This window comes from Nyctereutes procyonoides, unplaced genomic scaffold (genome assembly GCF_905146905.1).
Source record: "Nyctereutes procyonoides isolate TBG_1078 unplaced genomic scaffold, NYPRO_anot_genome, whole genome shotgun sequence".
Lineage (NCBI taxonomy): Eukaryota > Metazoa > Chordata > Mammalia > Carnivora > Canidae > Nyctereutes > Nyctereutes procyonoides.
The window spans coordinates 2,635,809-2,651,278 of record NW_026575121.1 but is presented as its reverse complement, the minus strand read 5'-3'; the positions used below and the strand labels follow the sequence as shown (position 1 = coordinate 2,651,278).

Below are 15,470 nucleotides of genomic sequence, written 5' to 3'. Positions count from 1 at the left end.
AAAAAAAGGACTGCTATCAAGCAGGTTATCTAGTTGAGTTGTCCCCAAAATGGAGCAGCACTGTGCATCTGAGAAATACGAGGAGGCAATTTGAGTTATCACAACAATTGGGGGAATGCTACTGGCCATTAGAGGGAAGGAGGACCAGAAAAATTGATAGCATGCAACGTGCTGGAGAACTCCCATAAAATAAAACATTGTGCTGTGCTACATGACTCTCCAGCATTTTGCCATATATACATATAGATGAAAATCCTCTCCATAATCAATTATCTGAACCTAAAATCTATCTCCATTTTATACAGGAACACAAAAATAATACAAGCTGAATTATCCAGGACTGCAACTATGATGCAAATTGAGAGACAATTATCATTTGTTTTGTTTAAAACTTTATTAAGGATTGTTCACCATTTTATTTTTTTAAGGTTTTATTTTATTATTTATTTTAGAGAGAGAGAAAGAGAGTGTGCATGGGAGGAAGGGCCAAAGGGAGAGGGAGAAGGAGAGAGAATCCGAAGCTTACTCTGTGCTGAGTGCAGAACCCAACATGGGGCTGGATCTCATGACCCTGAGATCATGACCTGAAGCCATGAGTCAGATGCTTAACCAACTGTACCACCCAGGCACCCCCGTTCACCATTTTAGAAAATTATGTCACCAATAGCAAGGCCATGCAAGGAATATGAGTCTCAAATAACAACACACCTGTACTTTGTATCTGTTGTACTCATGGTGATTCTATATATGGAGGTGTGTCTATGGGTGTGTGTATACATATTTAGTCTCTTTACTAAAATGTCAAATGTAAAATAAAAGATAAAATAAGTAGTAAATTAGATAATAAAATGTAAAGTAAAAATACTGATAATATTGGATATTGCTTTACTTCTCCTAAATCCAACTTAAACATAAGTAGGTGTACACATGAGACTGCTTCACTATGTCTTCTAGTGTGATCCTGTTCAAACATTTATTTGCATATCCAAATGTACATTATTTTTGAGAACTTAATTTCCTTTTACCGTACATCATATAGCAGTTATAGCACTGTATTGATAGCTTAGAAATTTATACATTAAGTTATGTGTGATATATATATGTGTGTATATATACATATATATATGTATATATACATAACTTCGGAAGTAAAGAGGGCATTACAATATATTTACCAAGGAAAGATGCATCTGGGTCCAGCATGGCTAGGAACCATTTAATCCAGTATAAAATCTTCACAAGCCTTCTGTAAATAAAAGCTACTAGAGCACACGCTTCTTTTCACAAGAAGAAAAGTGAACCTAGAAGGAAAGTGCAAGATATAAGAAGCAACAAGGAGTATAGAAATAGCTTAAAAAGTATGTTAGTAAATATAAACGAGTATATATATTAATACATAAATATAATTTTTATGTTTATTTAAACATTTACTTATTTAACATACATGAAAACTTTAGATGCAACACAACCAGTAACACAAAGGGAAGCATTGAGGAAATAGTGGAGTTGTATATACTACAGAATAAAAGATGTCAAATTGATATTGTGTTCAGCAAGAGGATAGAAATAGAAATTTAAAAAAATAAATAAATAATAAATCTATGAAAAGAACAGAAAAAATATATAATTTCGAAGCCAGCAGAGAAAATTACAGTGCGTGTGGAACACTTTATTTAACCATTTGGAAGCAGAAGAGGGGGAGAATGCAAAGAAAACACAGGAGAAAGAAAATACAATTAAGAGTGTAGAAATATGTCTCAATAGATGAAGAATCATAATAAATATAAGTATATTATAGCTATAAAACAGTAGAAATTATTAGAATGCATAAAAAAACAAAGCCTAACTCTCTGCTGCTTATACATGACCCATTCTGAAATATAACTGCACAGAAAGTCTAAAAATAAAGGGATAAAAAATTATATATCCTAAATCAGACAGAAAAGAATTGTAACTGCAAAAATAAAATGAACCAAAATAGAATTTAAGGCATAAAGTATTAACAAGATAAAGAGAAACATTGAATAATACTAAGAAAGAATGATTCGGCAAAAGAATATGCCAATCTTTGACACATATACTTAAAAATATAGCCCCCAAGACATAGACAAAGCATTATCTTATTGAAGTACTCGGAGAAATGGACAAACTGACAATCTCAGTAGGAGATTTTTAAACTGAGAGTTCAAAACATAAAAATAGAAATAAACTGGAAGCTCAAATTCAAAATGATTAATATGAATATTAAAAAGTAGAACAACAAAATTAACCAGCTTGATCCAATAAATATGAGTAGACTTGTGCACCAAATAGAAATACATTCTTTTCAGGATACGTTCAACATACATTCTTTTAAAAACTGACCACATATTATATCACCAAAGAGAGTTCAACAACTTAAAAGAACAATTATCATGTAAAACACGTTCTCTGTCCATGATGGGAAGAAAAAAAAAAAAGATTGAAATTCAAGAATAAAATGTGACTTTGGAATCTCTGGAAAGAAAAAAAAACCAGTACTCCTAAATAACTCTATGGATAATAGAGAAAAGCATAATAGAAATTAAAACACTTGTAGAGAATCGAATGGCAATAAACGTGAGGCCCTCGAGAAGTACTTGTGGAATGAGTAAACCAGCATCCAGAGCTTTTGACTCCCCGGTTGATGGCTTTCAATGGTCATTATGAAGAATATCAAATTGAAGTATGTGACAAATAATCTATAAAAATAAAAGACCAGGTAAGCTCTAAACAAAAAATAATAGTTTTTAACCTGTCAGGCTAAAACGTCAAAAGATACTTAGGATATCTAATTAAGAAATGATTTTGGGGGCAACTGAGTGGCTCATCTGGTTAAGTGTCTTCCTTCGACTCAGGTCATGTTCCTAGGGTCCTGGGATGGAGCCCCCCCATCAGGCTCCCTGCTCAGCAGAGAGCTTGTTTCTCCCTCTGCCTGCCACTGCCCTTGCTTGTGCATTCTCTCTCTTTCTCTTTCTCTCTCTCTCTCTCTCAAATAAATAAATAAACAAATAAATAAAATCTTAAAAAAAAAAAAAAGGTTTTAAGGCCTCACTGTAAATGGTATTATCCCTACTACCACCTGTGTGATAAATGGGCCAGGAAGAAATCTTGTTTATGAAATAGGCAAACAAACACAAATTCCAGGGTAAAATAATAAGAGACCCTTTGTTAGCAACACCAGCATTCATTAGCTCACCTAGCAGACAGAAAACCAGGACTTTACATAATACATAGAGTGCCTCCCGAACCTATCAGCTATGAATTTAATGAGCTTAGCTAAAGTCTTCAATAAAGTATGAGTTGATGGAGGAGAGAAATATTTCTTATTTTGCTGTATCTATTTTAATTATTGTTAAAGAGGAAAAAAGAAATCACTTGGAAGAGTAAAATTAACTGAAAATCCCATCAACTGTTTTCTATCCTTTTCCTGCGCGGCAAGCCATTTTACCCTTGTGGAAAGGCACAATTTTTAACACCAGCTATCATTTAAAGATCTTTGCCAGCATCTTTTTGTATGGAAAATTACTGCAATAATCCTTACAGCTCTAGTCTAGAAAAATTTCACCTACAGTATACAAATGTCATTATTAAGAAAGTTTAAGGAGGCATATTAAGGAAGTCATCAGTTCTTTACTTTGTGTTACCCTTGCATTGTAGAGACAAATTGTGTGCAAAAGAGAACAACAAATACCATCATCCATTATATAAATACTCACATATTTTCTAATTCATCATTTTACTTTCTTCTTACAGACAAAATGTTTGCTTCCTCATAATCAGGCTTTTAATGGGAAAAAGTTATGGGATTTACCTTTTCTTCGCATCAGGTGGGTGACTTTTTTTTTTTTTAATCCCCTTTCCCCAAGTAAGGTATTGGATTTGAAAGAAAGATAACTAATTTAAACTCCCCTAACTAATTTGAAATCCTTTGCGATTCAGTGGAGTTAAAGCCCTGTTATAATAGACAATCTACATTCAAAGCACAGGCAGTCCCCAAGTTGCAAATGGGTTATATTCCAAAAGTTAATTTGAAAGTCTGCTGTTTAGAACTTGCAAAGGCATTTTGCCATGGAAACAAAGTTATAAATGACAGTTGAATTTCTAGGCTAGCCCACAAAAGCCTATCTAACCCATAATGTGTTTGAATCCAATTGCTTCAAGGAGAGGTTTGTAACAGAACATAATAGTCCACTGACAGGCTGATTGGTGGTCTACTTTGCCATCTCTCTCAATTTAGTGTTGTTGGCTTGTCATTTTAATGTTTCTTCATTTTGTCCCCTAAAGATGTATTAGTTAAATAATAATACCTTTCTATAAAAAGTACTTAATTCATTTCTCATGGCCATATAGATTATTTTAGGACTTTGATTTATCTTAAAGCAAGAAATAAATAAGTATTTTTCCTCTGTGATAAAAATCCCAGTTTCTTTCTTTAAAAGGTTTTTTCTTGATGTGTTTTTTTTTTTTTTTTTTTTTTTTTTTGCTTATCCTGAAATTTATGCAAAGTCAAAATTCCTTTCTAATCACTTGGTTTGATGGTAGTAATCCATAAAGGTTTTTCTCTTGTTTTGCTTTAATTTGCTCGTTATTTCAAAAAGCCTTTGATAACAACAGTTGTCAAACAATAATGGCTTGACAAATATCAGTGATCGAGTCCGTTAATCAGCAATACCAAACAACTTTTCACTTTTGCTATTTCACATCTCTGACCCCTGATTAAAGATAAGTGGTTCCTGGGGTGCCTGGGTGGCTCGGTCAGTTAAGCACCTGACTCTTGATTTCAGCTCAGGTCTTGATCTCAGGGTCATGAGTTCAAGCCCTGTGTTGGGCTCCATGCTGAGCATGGAGCCTACCAAAACAAGTGTTTCCTAAATTCCTCACTTGTCAACCAAGGTCCCTCTTAATCTGTCCTCAACCCACATTTTCTGGCTATCCCCATACCTTCCAACTCAAATTTCTGCACAGGCCTATTTCTTACCTCCAGGCACACTTGGCATTTTCCCAATCTCATGCCTTTGTTAGCTATCATTCCCATTAAAGTGCTCTTCTCTGACCATTCTATTTGAAGCCTATTCTTCAAGGTTCACCTCTAATTTCACCCTTCCTGAACTAATACAGAATACTGGAAAGACTGTGTAGAGCCAAGCTATGAATCTCAGCTCCGCTGCTCTCTTAGCTGTATATATGTGAACATGTGTTTAGCCTCTCAGAACCAAAGTTTCTCATCTATAAAATGAGAGTAGTAGTACTTTGATCACAGTGTTGACGATTAAATAAAAGAAGTTGAATTTAAAAATCATAATGCTGGGATGCTTGGGTGGCTCAGTGGTTGAGAACCTTCCTTCAACCCAGGGCGTGACCCCAGGGTACCCGAATCGAGTCCCACGTCAGGTTCCCCGCAGGGAGCCTGCTTCTCTCTCTGCCTGTGTCTCTGCCTCTCTCTGTCTCTCATGAATAAATAAATAAAATCTTTAAAAAGAAATCATAATGCCTGTGTTCAATCATCCCATAGCAACTGATTGCTTGCCTTTCGGAAACCCTGTAGCAAATTTTATCTGAGCCTTTCATTTCAAATGTTGTATTTCTGGATGTCTTTTTGCATGAGTATATTTTGTCTCTCTCACAGGTATTTTAAATCTATCTGGTTAAAATCTGTCAATCAATAGCCAGGCAGGAAATCAGAAACCATGTAGGTATTTTAACAGAGGGATTTAATTCAAGCAATTAGTCACATAGATATTGAAAAACTGGAGGGGCAAATGGGGGCTTCTGAAGGAAGTAGCTAACACCTGCTGGGCTTCAGGGGGCAGGGAACTAAATGAGAAAAACCTAATTGCCTAGAGGAAGGGGGTCCTCATATGGTTAGTACTCAGGTCTCTGAAGGAGGTGTCGTATGGCTAGTGGTTACACTAATAAGGGGGCACAGTTGGGTCGTACAGGTAGCCAAGAGGGGGCATGGCACAACCACTGCTAAATATGCCAAAAGACATTGAGGCTATTTTGTAGCTCTTACCTTTTGACAAGAATTACAAATAGGAAGCACAGTCCCGTCTCTCCTGTACCTGCCTTCCAGTCTCACTCTGGTTACTATAGCCTCCATTGGTGGCAGATCCTGTCAGGAAGGCAGCTGATGAGGGAGTCTGGGGAATGCAGTCTCCAGATCTAGGCCTAGCATCCCAGAGCACAGTGTAAAAAGGGAGACTTGGAATTGAGAGCACAAAATAGCACAAAAGGTGAATCTGTAAAGGTCGGGTCATTTGTTCTTTGTTAGAGAGCCTCGAGATAAAAGGTATTTGATAAATATTATTTTCATTTATTCTCTCCTTTGCTCTGTACCCCTTTCTGAAGTGTATTTGGATTATCAATTTAAATTCGATATTTACAGGAAAGGATTTTGCTCTTATTCTATATGGAGGGAGATGCCTAGTGTTGTATCAATGTTCAGTAGATACAGTTATTGAGAAAATAATTTCATTAACATCCAAGTCCCTTATCTCAAGTACTGGATTGTTTTTGTAGCTGGGGTCACAGCTTGAGCTCAAACCATTTTATTGCTCAAGCATGTTTGGGCATGTCTACAGAGCTGGTACAGCAGGCCTATTTAGAGACAAAGAAAAAAAAACTCATCCTAAGTGAAAAATATGAAAAATTTGCTTCAAGTTCAAACGCCCAGTGTTAGAAGAAAAAGCTTAATGGAACATGCTGTCTATTCCATGAACTCATGCCTGAGTCCTAGAGCTGTTAAGAAATTATATAAATGGGATCCCTGGGTGGCGCAGCGGTTTGGCGCCTGCCTTTGGCCCAGGGTGCAATCCTGGAGACCCGGGATTGAATCCCACGTCGGGCTCCCGGTGCATGGAGCCTGCTTCTCCCTCTGCCTGTGTCTCTGCCTCTCTCTCTCTCTCTGTGTGACTATCATAAATAAATAAAAATTCAAAAAATTTAAAAAAAAAAAAAGAAATTATATAAATATCTTATATAAATAAGAAATTATATAAATATGTATAAAAATATAAGAAATTATATAAATATAAAATAGCTGTTAAGAAATTATATAATAAATTATATAAATATTATATAAATAAATAATTATATAAATATAAATATAAAAAAAATTTGAGAGCTGAAAGCAAGGGCAATAGGAGATAGTGTCCACAGGAAACTATATCTTGGTACGAGATGAAGAGCATGGATACTCTTCAAGTCAGGCATTGGTGGTCTTAGCACAGGTAACACTGCAGTCAGGAAACTTCGTTGGGTTTGAAAACAATAGAAGAAAACACCTCAGTAAGCCAGAGGAGGAAAGAAGAAAGACAGTGCATGTCATGGAATTGCTCAGAAGACTCATTCTTAGAGTGCACCTAAAAGAGATCCCTGGGGGTTCTTAGAATCATCTGGAAGAAATTTGACTAGAAATGTGAGAAGAGTGCTAGGCTACTCTTTGAGAGATCTACCATAACTCTGTTTTTATTCTTAGTCTGCTGTTGCTTGGGACAATGAACTACATTTACATTCCCAATGTTTAAGACATGAGTTTCTATAATTTAAAGCTGAGTATTTATTTGAAAACAGGTCATCTTCTGTTAATTTTTTTAATGAATCTCTTTATTTTACTTTCTTTTAGTAACGGTAATCACTGTTAGTAATTAATTTTAGCTTTCGTCTTTTCAACATAGTAGTTCCAGGTTTATATCTTATATGTATGTATAGTATAAAGATAAGATTGAAACTCAGAAGCACCTTGGTTTTCACAGATTTTATACAATTGTGAAATAAGAAATAAAATTTGTATTTTATTTACTTCACTAAAAGTACTCGATTTATAAACAATTTCTCTAGTTTTCTCATTACTCTAAGTGATTGTCCTTATCTAAAAGATGCCTGTTTTATTTGAATATTACATGTAAAAATTAAAGGCAACTTGTAGTATAAAGATACACAGCATAGATAATTTGTCTACTAGTTTCATTATACAATTTGGTTTAAATATTTACTTCTGAAATATGAGGAATTGCTTTAAATTTGGTGACAATTTAGACTATCTGATTTTTCACTTCCTCATTCGTTTAAATTTTCTTTTTATTTTTTCCAGATTAAATTTCACTGTTATGTTCATAACATACTGCTCTGGTTTTGAAATTTGCTTTTTTGAAGGAAAAAAAAAAAGAACAAAAAGACATGTAGTTTGGGAATAAATAGTTTTTTTTTTTTTCAAATCCCAAGTCATCTTCGGCCTCATTATCCTTATAGATGCCTATCTCCTTCTTCTGTCTTTAAAATAGATTCATATGTCATCTGGTTATGCTGGATAATGATCATGGTGTGTTCAACCCCAGGGCTGCTATCAGAGGCTCCTAAAGCTGTACAAAACATCAAAGAGCTGTTGACAGTCTAAAAGACAGATATGGAAGCCTTATTTTTTCAACCTAGAGAAAATCCTTATAATCTGTCTATTCTTGTGGAGCCCCTCCAGGTCAGGAACCTATTCAGTGAGTCCTGGCCAGTAACCAGAGAAGACTTTCCCCTCTGTGGAAGTTAAGACTGTCTCTAGCAGCATTACTTTGAAACCCTATCGTTAACATTGACAAATTTGGACTATTAGGATTATCATTTTGCGATTAAAGAATTCCTTGGTCTTTCCTAATTGGTTTCTCTACAAAGAACAAACAATATAAAAGACTTGAACCGCAGATGAGCAGTTTTTTTTTGAACAACTGAGTCAATCCTAATTTAACTCCATGACACAGAGGAAGAAACCATCTTATTTGTGAAAGTTGATGCTGTCTGAGCTGTTTTAAGATGCTCAAAGTATGGCCCATGGACTACCCTCATCAGAATCTCTTGGAGCGTTTATGAACTACAGATTCTTGAAGCCAAATCTTGGTGGGGGGGGGGCATATGGTGGAACAGCAATATCTTTATTAAGCATCCTAGGTGATTTTTATTCATGCCAAAGTTTAAGAACTACTTCTCTAAAACAGAGTTATTTTTAGTATAGCAAATCACTTGAATGGATCTTTCTCATTTTGGAAAGAAAGCTAAAGCTTCCAAGGCTATTCTGGATAAAAACGAAGACAGAAAACAAAGAGCCAAGCTGCTCTGAATAATAATTAACAAAAATTTGGGAATTGTCCTCAGGTAGCTTTAAAGGGATGGCTTTAGGGGTCCCAGAAATTTAGAAAAATGTGGGGAAGATTCTTGTTAGAGTGAAGATCCCTAGCAACATAGTGACAGGGTGGGGTGGGAGAATGATGGCCAGTGAGAAATTCCCTCCAGCGGAAACGGTCAATGATCAGTGTCAAGTTGCTTCCTATTTTGTGCCTTGTTTCCTTTGCTTTTAGGGAAGGAGCTGTTCCATCTATGGAGTAAAGCGTGGCTGGGCAAGCACAGTAAGGAATGGAGATTGCAACAGGATCAAGAATTTGGAGCAAGACTGACTGTGGCCAAGGTTTTTCCATGTATCTTAGGAAATACTGAGGAAGGTTCTGGATTTGCCTTACCTCACCAGTTCACAATTAGCTAGACAACTAATTCTATAGCTACCATTTATTTACTGGGCATCAGACATGTATCAGGCATTTTCATGCATTATGCCATTTAATCCTGCAAAGTAGGCATTTTATCCTCAGTTTACAGGTAAGGGCATGACTCAGAGAATAAAAATGTGCCCAAGATTAATCAACTAGTCAGTAGTAGAGCTGAGATTCGAACCTAGATTTACCTGACTCTCTCTCTCTCTCTCTCTCTCTCTCTCTCTCTCTCTCACACACACACACACACACACACACACACACCTTATACCACACTCATTCTCAGAGACAAAGGGTGAAAAAGCTTCTGGCTGCTTTAATTGGTCCACCTCCTGGTCAATTGCTTGTACCTCCCTCTCCTGCGCCAGATGTGTAAACTTCTCCATCCAAAAAAAAAAGAGCAATGGCAGTACTGTTTTCTCTGGCTCTGTCCAGAGTTAGAACCCCAGATGTTGCTCAGAGAATTCAGTCAGCACAACCCTTCCACCTCCATCTGCTCTCCCATCTCTCTTCCTCACCAAACGTTCCCCCCGCCTAAACTTCTTAAAAGACGAATTTCCACTGGCTCTTTCTTTATCTCCTTCTTTCTCTTCAACCCACTGTATCTTGTCAAGTGCTGTGACAGCTCTAAGATTTTATGCTTCTTGCAAGCTAATAATTTAGCCTGCTACAGTTTCTTGGATGCTAGCAGAAGGCCTGAGTCTTCTGGATCAGAGGACTATATTACATATGACACAGCAAGTAGCACCAGCTTCATGTTCACAGCATTTCCCTTGTCTCCCAGTTTTTCACCTAGGGGATTCTGCATATGCAGTGGGTCTCCATCATAGCTGAGGAATGCCACACTTAGAACCCTCCAATCTTTTATAATGGACTGCAAACAAAGCTGTTCAACTTCCACCACAAAAGGAGACATCATGCTAGATGGTTAAAAAAAAAAAATGCCCTCTATTGGGAGGCACTATTTTTACCTTCCAAGGCTGGCTGTTATACAAACATCCTCGAAAATACAGATAATCTAGAACAAAAGCTTCAAGTGCTTCTGCTCATGGGACATACAGAAATATGACCCCTGGTAGGATATCTAATGTCAAAGGGGTCTTGAACTCCTCTGGAAAACCAGAAATGATTTTCCGTACTCCTATGAGTAAGAGGTAGGACGGTTATAAGGGAGAAGACAGGAATGTGCTGCTGGAGTTACAGCACATTTGAGAAACTAAAGGAAGGTCAGGAAGTCTTCCATAGAGGAAGCAAGGGAAGAGTGGTAGGAGATGAGACTGGAAAAGGCAAGACCTCACACAGTCTGGTAGGCCACCTTAAGAATTCTAGTCATATCGTAGAACAATAAGAAGCTGTTTAAGGGTTGTATGTGGAAGTGACATAGTCAAATTTGCTTCTAGAAAGATCATCTTGACTGCAAAGTGGAAAATGAATGGAAAGGCTTAGATTGTATGCAGCGAGACCAGATGAGATTGGTGGCAATTGGTAAAAAGTGGAACAATTTGAGAGCTTTGGAAGATAAAATCCCCAGGACTTGGTGCTACTGTGAATATGGAAAATGAGGGTCAGGGAGATATCAGGGATGGCAACTGGACAGATAAGGAGAAAGGAAGACAAGGAGAATTTATGAGCTCAGTTGGACTAAACTTTGTAGCTTTGAGACACTAGGTGAGCATGTCAATAAAACACCAACTAGTATAAAATTTGGAATTTAGGGCAAGGGTCTGGGCTAGGGACACATGTGGAAATTATCAGCATATAGGTAACTAAAGCCATTGGTGTGGACCATGACGTTTAGGCCAAGAGACTATAATGAAAACAAAAAAGAACCTCAGATGAATTGTGAGGCAGTCCTGTATTTAATAGCTAAGGAGAGGAGAAGGAAACTGCTCCTCTCCTTATTAGAAGTGTACACAGTACTCCGAAGTATAGGGAAACAAGCCAAGAAGTAAAGGGCCAATGGAAGAAGTAATATTCAAAGAAATAATTGGTCAATGTGTTGAGTATTGTTGAGAGTTAAAGATGATTGAAAATGACCCTTATTTCATCGATAAGAAAAATGAAGCGTTGAGAAGTGACTTGTCCAAGGCTGACGTAAATTCCTGTCCCTTTCTGGATTCCCAGAGAATTCATACTGGTGCCTGTGTTAGGGTTATTTATGTGTATGATTCATTCTCTCCACAGGACATAAATTCCCCAGTCCTCACTTGACTCAACCTTCTAGCATTGCATATTGTTGACTACAATCTTTACATCTACTTCAGTGATATTCTGGAATTATGTCTTAGTCTCCTTCGAAATAGCCGTTCTTCTTTGTTGTGATTATACATGTAGGAATGCCCGGCATACTTTTTAAAAATACAGTGTTTTTTTGTTTTTGAATGCCATTTGTTGCTTCCTCCCCTCCCCCTAGCCAAAATCTTGAGGGGTAGATTACAAGATTCTGGCTTTTTAAAAAACTCCCAAGTAGGAAGCTTTGGAAATTACTAGCTTAGAGTTAAGGTTTGGAAACCACTAGCTTAGTCTCAAACAGAGCTAGGGTAGCAAAGATGGAGAAGCCACCCAACTTGCCCACACTCTGATAAATACTCATATTTTACAACAATACACAGTTAAGCTTCAGTTATTCCGAGATCGGCTTTCCAGCAAATTTTGTCTGGAGGAGGGCCAAAACTGGAAGTTGAGGAAAGAAAACACCTCTCGCGGGGAAAGAACTTTTGAGAGTGAACGAGCAATAAAAATCTCTCAAAATATCACTTGATGTAGAGTCCCTGTCCTATTTACTGATGGGAAGAAAAAGGATTCTCTCATTAGCCGGCTGTGGATATGAACATCTGATCAATCATCGCCTGGAGCCAGAGAAAAGCCACCAGGAAAAACGAGTAAAAAATAAACAGTAGAGTAGAAAGGATGAGAGGAAGGCTCAGAGTGGATAGAGAGACAGGTGAGATGAGAAGCAGTGACAGGTTATTAGAAAAGGTGATGAGAGCATTCCAAAGAGGGGAGAAAAAAAGAAAAAGAGAGAGAGGGAGAGAGAGAGAGAGAGATCACCAAAGTAGGGGATCCTAGATCCCTAAGCAATCCCCTGGGACTTTAGCCTATGGCCAAGGTATCTAACCCTAACCCTGACTGTAACCCTAACCCTAACCCTAACGTGTTTGATGGTCAGTCATCGACAAAGGATTTCATTAAAATGCTGTATTCTTTAAGAATATAGGGAGTAAGCAGGTTTTAAAAAGACTTCTGAGGGATCCTTGGGTGGCTCAGCGGCTTGGCGCCTGCCTTTGGCCCAGTGCATGATCCTGGAGTCCCGGGATCGAGTCCCACGTCGGCTCTCTGCACGGAGCCTGCTTCTCTCTCTGCCTCTGTGTGTATGTGTGTCTTTCGTGAATAAATAAATAAAATCTTTTACAAACAAAAAATAAAAGGATTTCTGGAAAAAGGGTTACAATGAAAAATAAGAATAATTAAAAAAAAAAAACCACGGCTATTTTAAAACGCCGTGCAATTACTAAAGTGAATTAGAGCCTGAGCAGGGAGCCGGGGGACACTCATCCCGGGGTTTGGAGGGCGCGGTCCCCGGGGTCGGACCCCTTCCCAGGGCCTTCCGCGGAGTCTGCAGCAGGGAGCAGCCCGGCCAGCCCCCCCCCCCCACCCCGACTGCTGCAACCCGTGGTCCCTTCGCTCCGAAGTCCTCGCGCTTCCTGCAAATTAAGGGAACGGGTGTCCGTGCGATTGAGCTGGGGAGCACACCAAGACACGCCCCCCACCCCCACCACCCAGCACCCCCACCCACACCAGCACCCCCACCCCGCCACGGTTTCAAATGAAGTAATTATCTAAATATTTTTGCTTGCCGTAGAGATCCGGGGCTCTAAGTGTTTAGGATGGAAAACCTCCAACCCACTTGGCTTGGCTTCCTAGTCCTTGGGGGGGCGGGGGGCGGGGGGCGGGGAGGGGGGGTGTCTTTAAAAGCACCTGCCAGCATTTAAGTTCTGGTGCTTTCGGAGAGAGGCTGACCCGGCGCGTCCCAGAGGGAGCCTTTTTCCAGTCTGCACGGAGAACCGCGTGAGTGGCCCCCCCAGGGATGTCGATTGACCCCCCCACACACACCCCTGCTTCCCCCTAGGGTCGCCCGCAGGCTGCCCGCGGCAGATGCTCAGCGGGACCCGGAGCGGCGAGGCCGCGGGATCCAGCCTGCAGCCCCGGGAGCTGGAAGGGGGCGCTCCGAGGCGCAGCGCCCGGCGGGGGCGTGGTCAGGGGCGTAGCCGGGGGGCGTGGCCAGGGGTCCGGGCGGCCGGGGGCGCCGTCGGCGAGGCTCGCGCAGCCGCAGTGGGCGCGCCGACGCCGGGCTCCTCCTCCTCCCGGCTCCGTAGTAAGCATGGCGGCGGCGGCGTTCGTGGTCCCTCGGGTGAAACAGAAAGCGGGAGCTGCGCGGAGAGGGAGCGGAGAGCGGGGCTGAGGCGGCGCCGTCACCGCCGGAAAACCACGCCGACAGTCAGCGCGCCGGCGGCCGCAGCGGCCCCCCGGGAGCTGGCGCTGCCGCCCAGCAGGGCGAGGACGGTCGGGAAGCCGAAGGAGGGGCGCCCGGGAGCCGCCTTCCTCCGCCTCAGAGCGGCGTGACTCGGAGGTGAGAGACGGGGGACGCCGAGCCGGCGCCGCGGGGACCGTTAGGCTGCCGGGGCGGGGGGGGCGGGGGGGGCCCGTCGGGGGGCAGGGCGGGGGCGGCGCCCGCCCACTTGTCGCCCACCTGCCGGGCCCGAGTCCCGCTGCGAGGCGCCTGAGGGGGGGCGGGGGGCGCGACCGCGGCCGCGACCCGCCCCCTCCCCTTGCCCCTCCCCCTCCCCCGCCGGCGGGGAGCAGCGCGGCTCGCGGAGGCTCGGGGCGCCGAGCGCGGAGCGCGGCGGGGAAGGTCGCCGAGCGGTCGCCGCGCCTCAGCTTGGGCCGCCGCCGAACTGGGACGCTTTTTCCGGAGCGCGTCGCCGCCCCCGCCCCCGCTCCTCCGAGGGGGTTAAAACGTCCACGAGCCCGCCCTTGGCCGTCGGGTGCTGCGCGGCGGGCGCCCCGTACCTGGCGCTTCTCCGCGAGCCACCTGTTGGGGCGGGAGGGCACCGCCGGGGCTGCCGCGCTCGCTCGCGCTGCTGAGGAACCACCTGGATCCGTGAACTCCTGACACGGCGGCGGCGGCGGCGGCGGAGGGACGCCACGCGTCAGGTAAGGCGGACGGGCCGGGCCGGTGATGCCGCCGCTCCGGCTGCAGCGGGAACGCGGGCTGTCGTCGTTAGTGTCGCCCTCGGTCGATCTTGTTCCGCTCTGTCCGCGCTAAAAAAGCTCGGGGGTATTTTTTTCCCTTTTTTTTTTTTTTTTTTGATTTTACTTTTTTTTTTTTTTTTTTTTTACCGGGGGGTGGGGGGACACGGAGGGAGCCTGTAATGGTCGCTGGAGCGCCCGGAACCGTGCCTCCGAGATCTTCCGTTGTGAAATTTTAACGTGTCTCTGGACACCTTTGTGTCTGAGCATCTTCTAACCCAAGGATCGTTAAGCTGATAAGGTATTTTTTTTTCTTTCCTTTTTTTTTTTTTTTTCTTCCTTTTCTTTCTGCAGTATGATCCCTCCTACGTAGTTGTTGTCCAGTATGGACTTTGAAAACCCGAGCCGCCTCTTTATTAAGCTTCTTAACTGCGGGCTGTGTGTTTTTTTGTTTTTTGTTTTTTCTTTTTAGTTCTGGAAACCAAAGTTGCAGCCTTTTTTTTTTTTTTTCCCTGTATCCTAAGAATGAAAAGAAAATAATAATCATAATGACTGAAGTTGAACTGTTACTCCACTATTTTCCCCGCCGTGCCGTTTCCAGCACCAGCGCGAACTAAACATATGCCCGACTCAGGAGTTGGAGCCATATGTCAGGCAGCAACTAATTGG

General features: G+C 41.6%; 1 protein-coding gene across 2 annotated transcripts in view; it reads left to right on the top strand.

Annotated features, from left to right (window-relative positions):
- Nucleotides 1–13,922: 13,922 nt before the first annotated feature.
- The window catches only part of FNDC3A (fibronectin type III domain containing 3A), a 172,576-nt gene continuing 171,028 nt past the window's right edge, over nucleotides 13,923–15,470 (top strand). Inside the window, exon 1 of one of the 2 annotated variants that reach the window (XM_055335945.1) lies at nucleotides 13,923–14,181. The gene's annotated coding sequence lies outside the window, so the exon portion shown is untranslated. Of the gene's footprint in view, nucleotides 14,182–14,714; nucleotides 14,766–15,470 lie in introns of those variants that run through there. The other variant, XM_055335946.1, reaches the window with a different exon arrangement.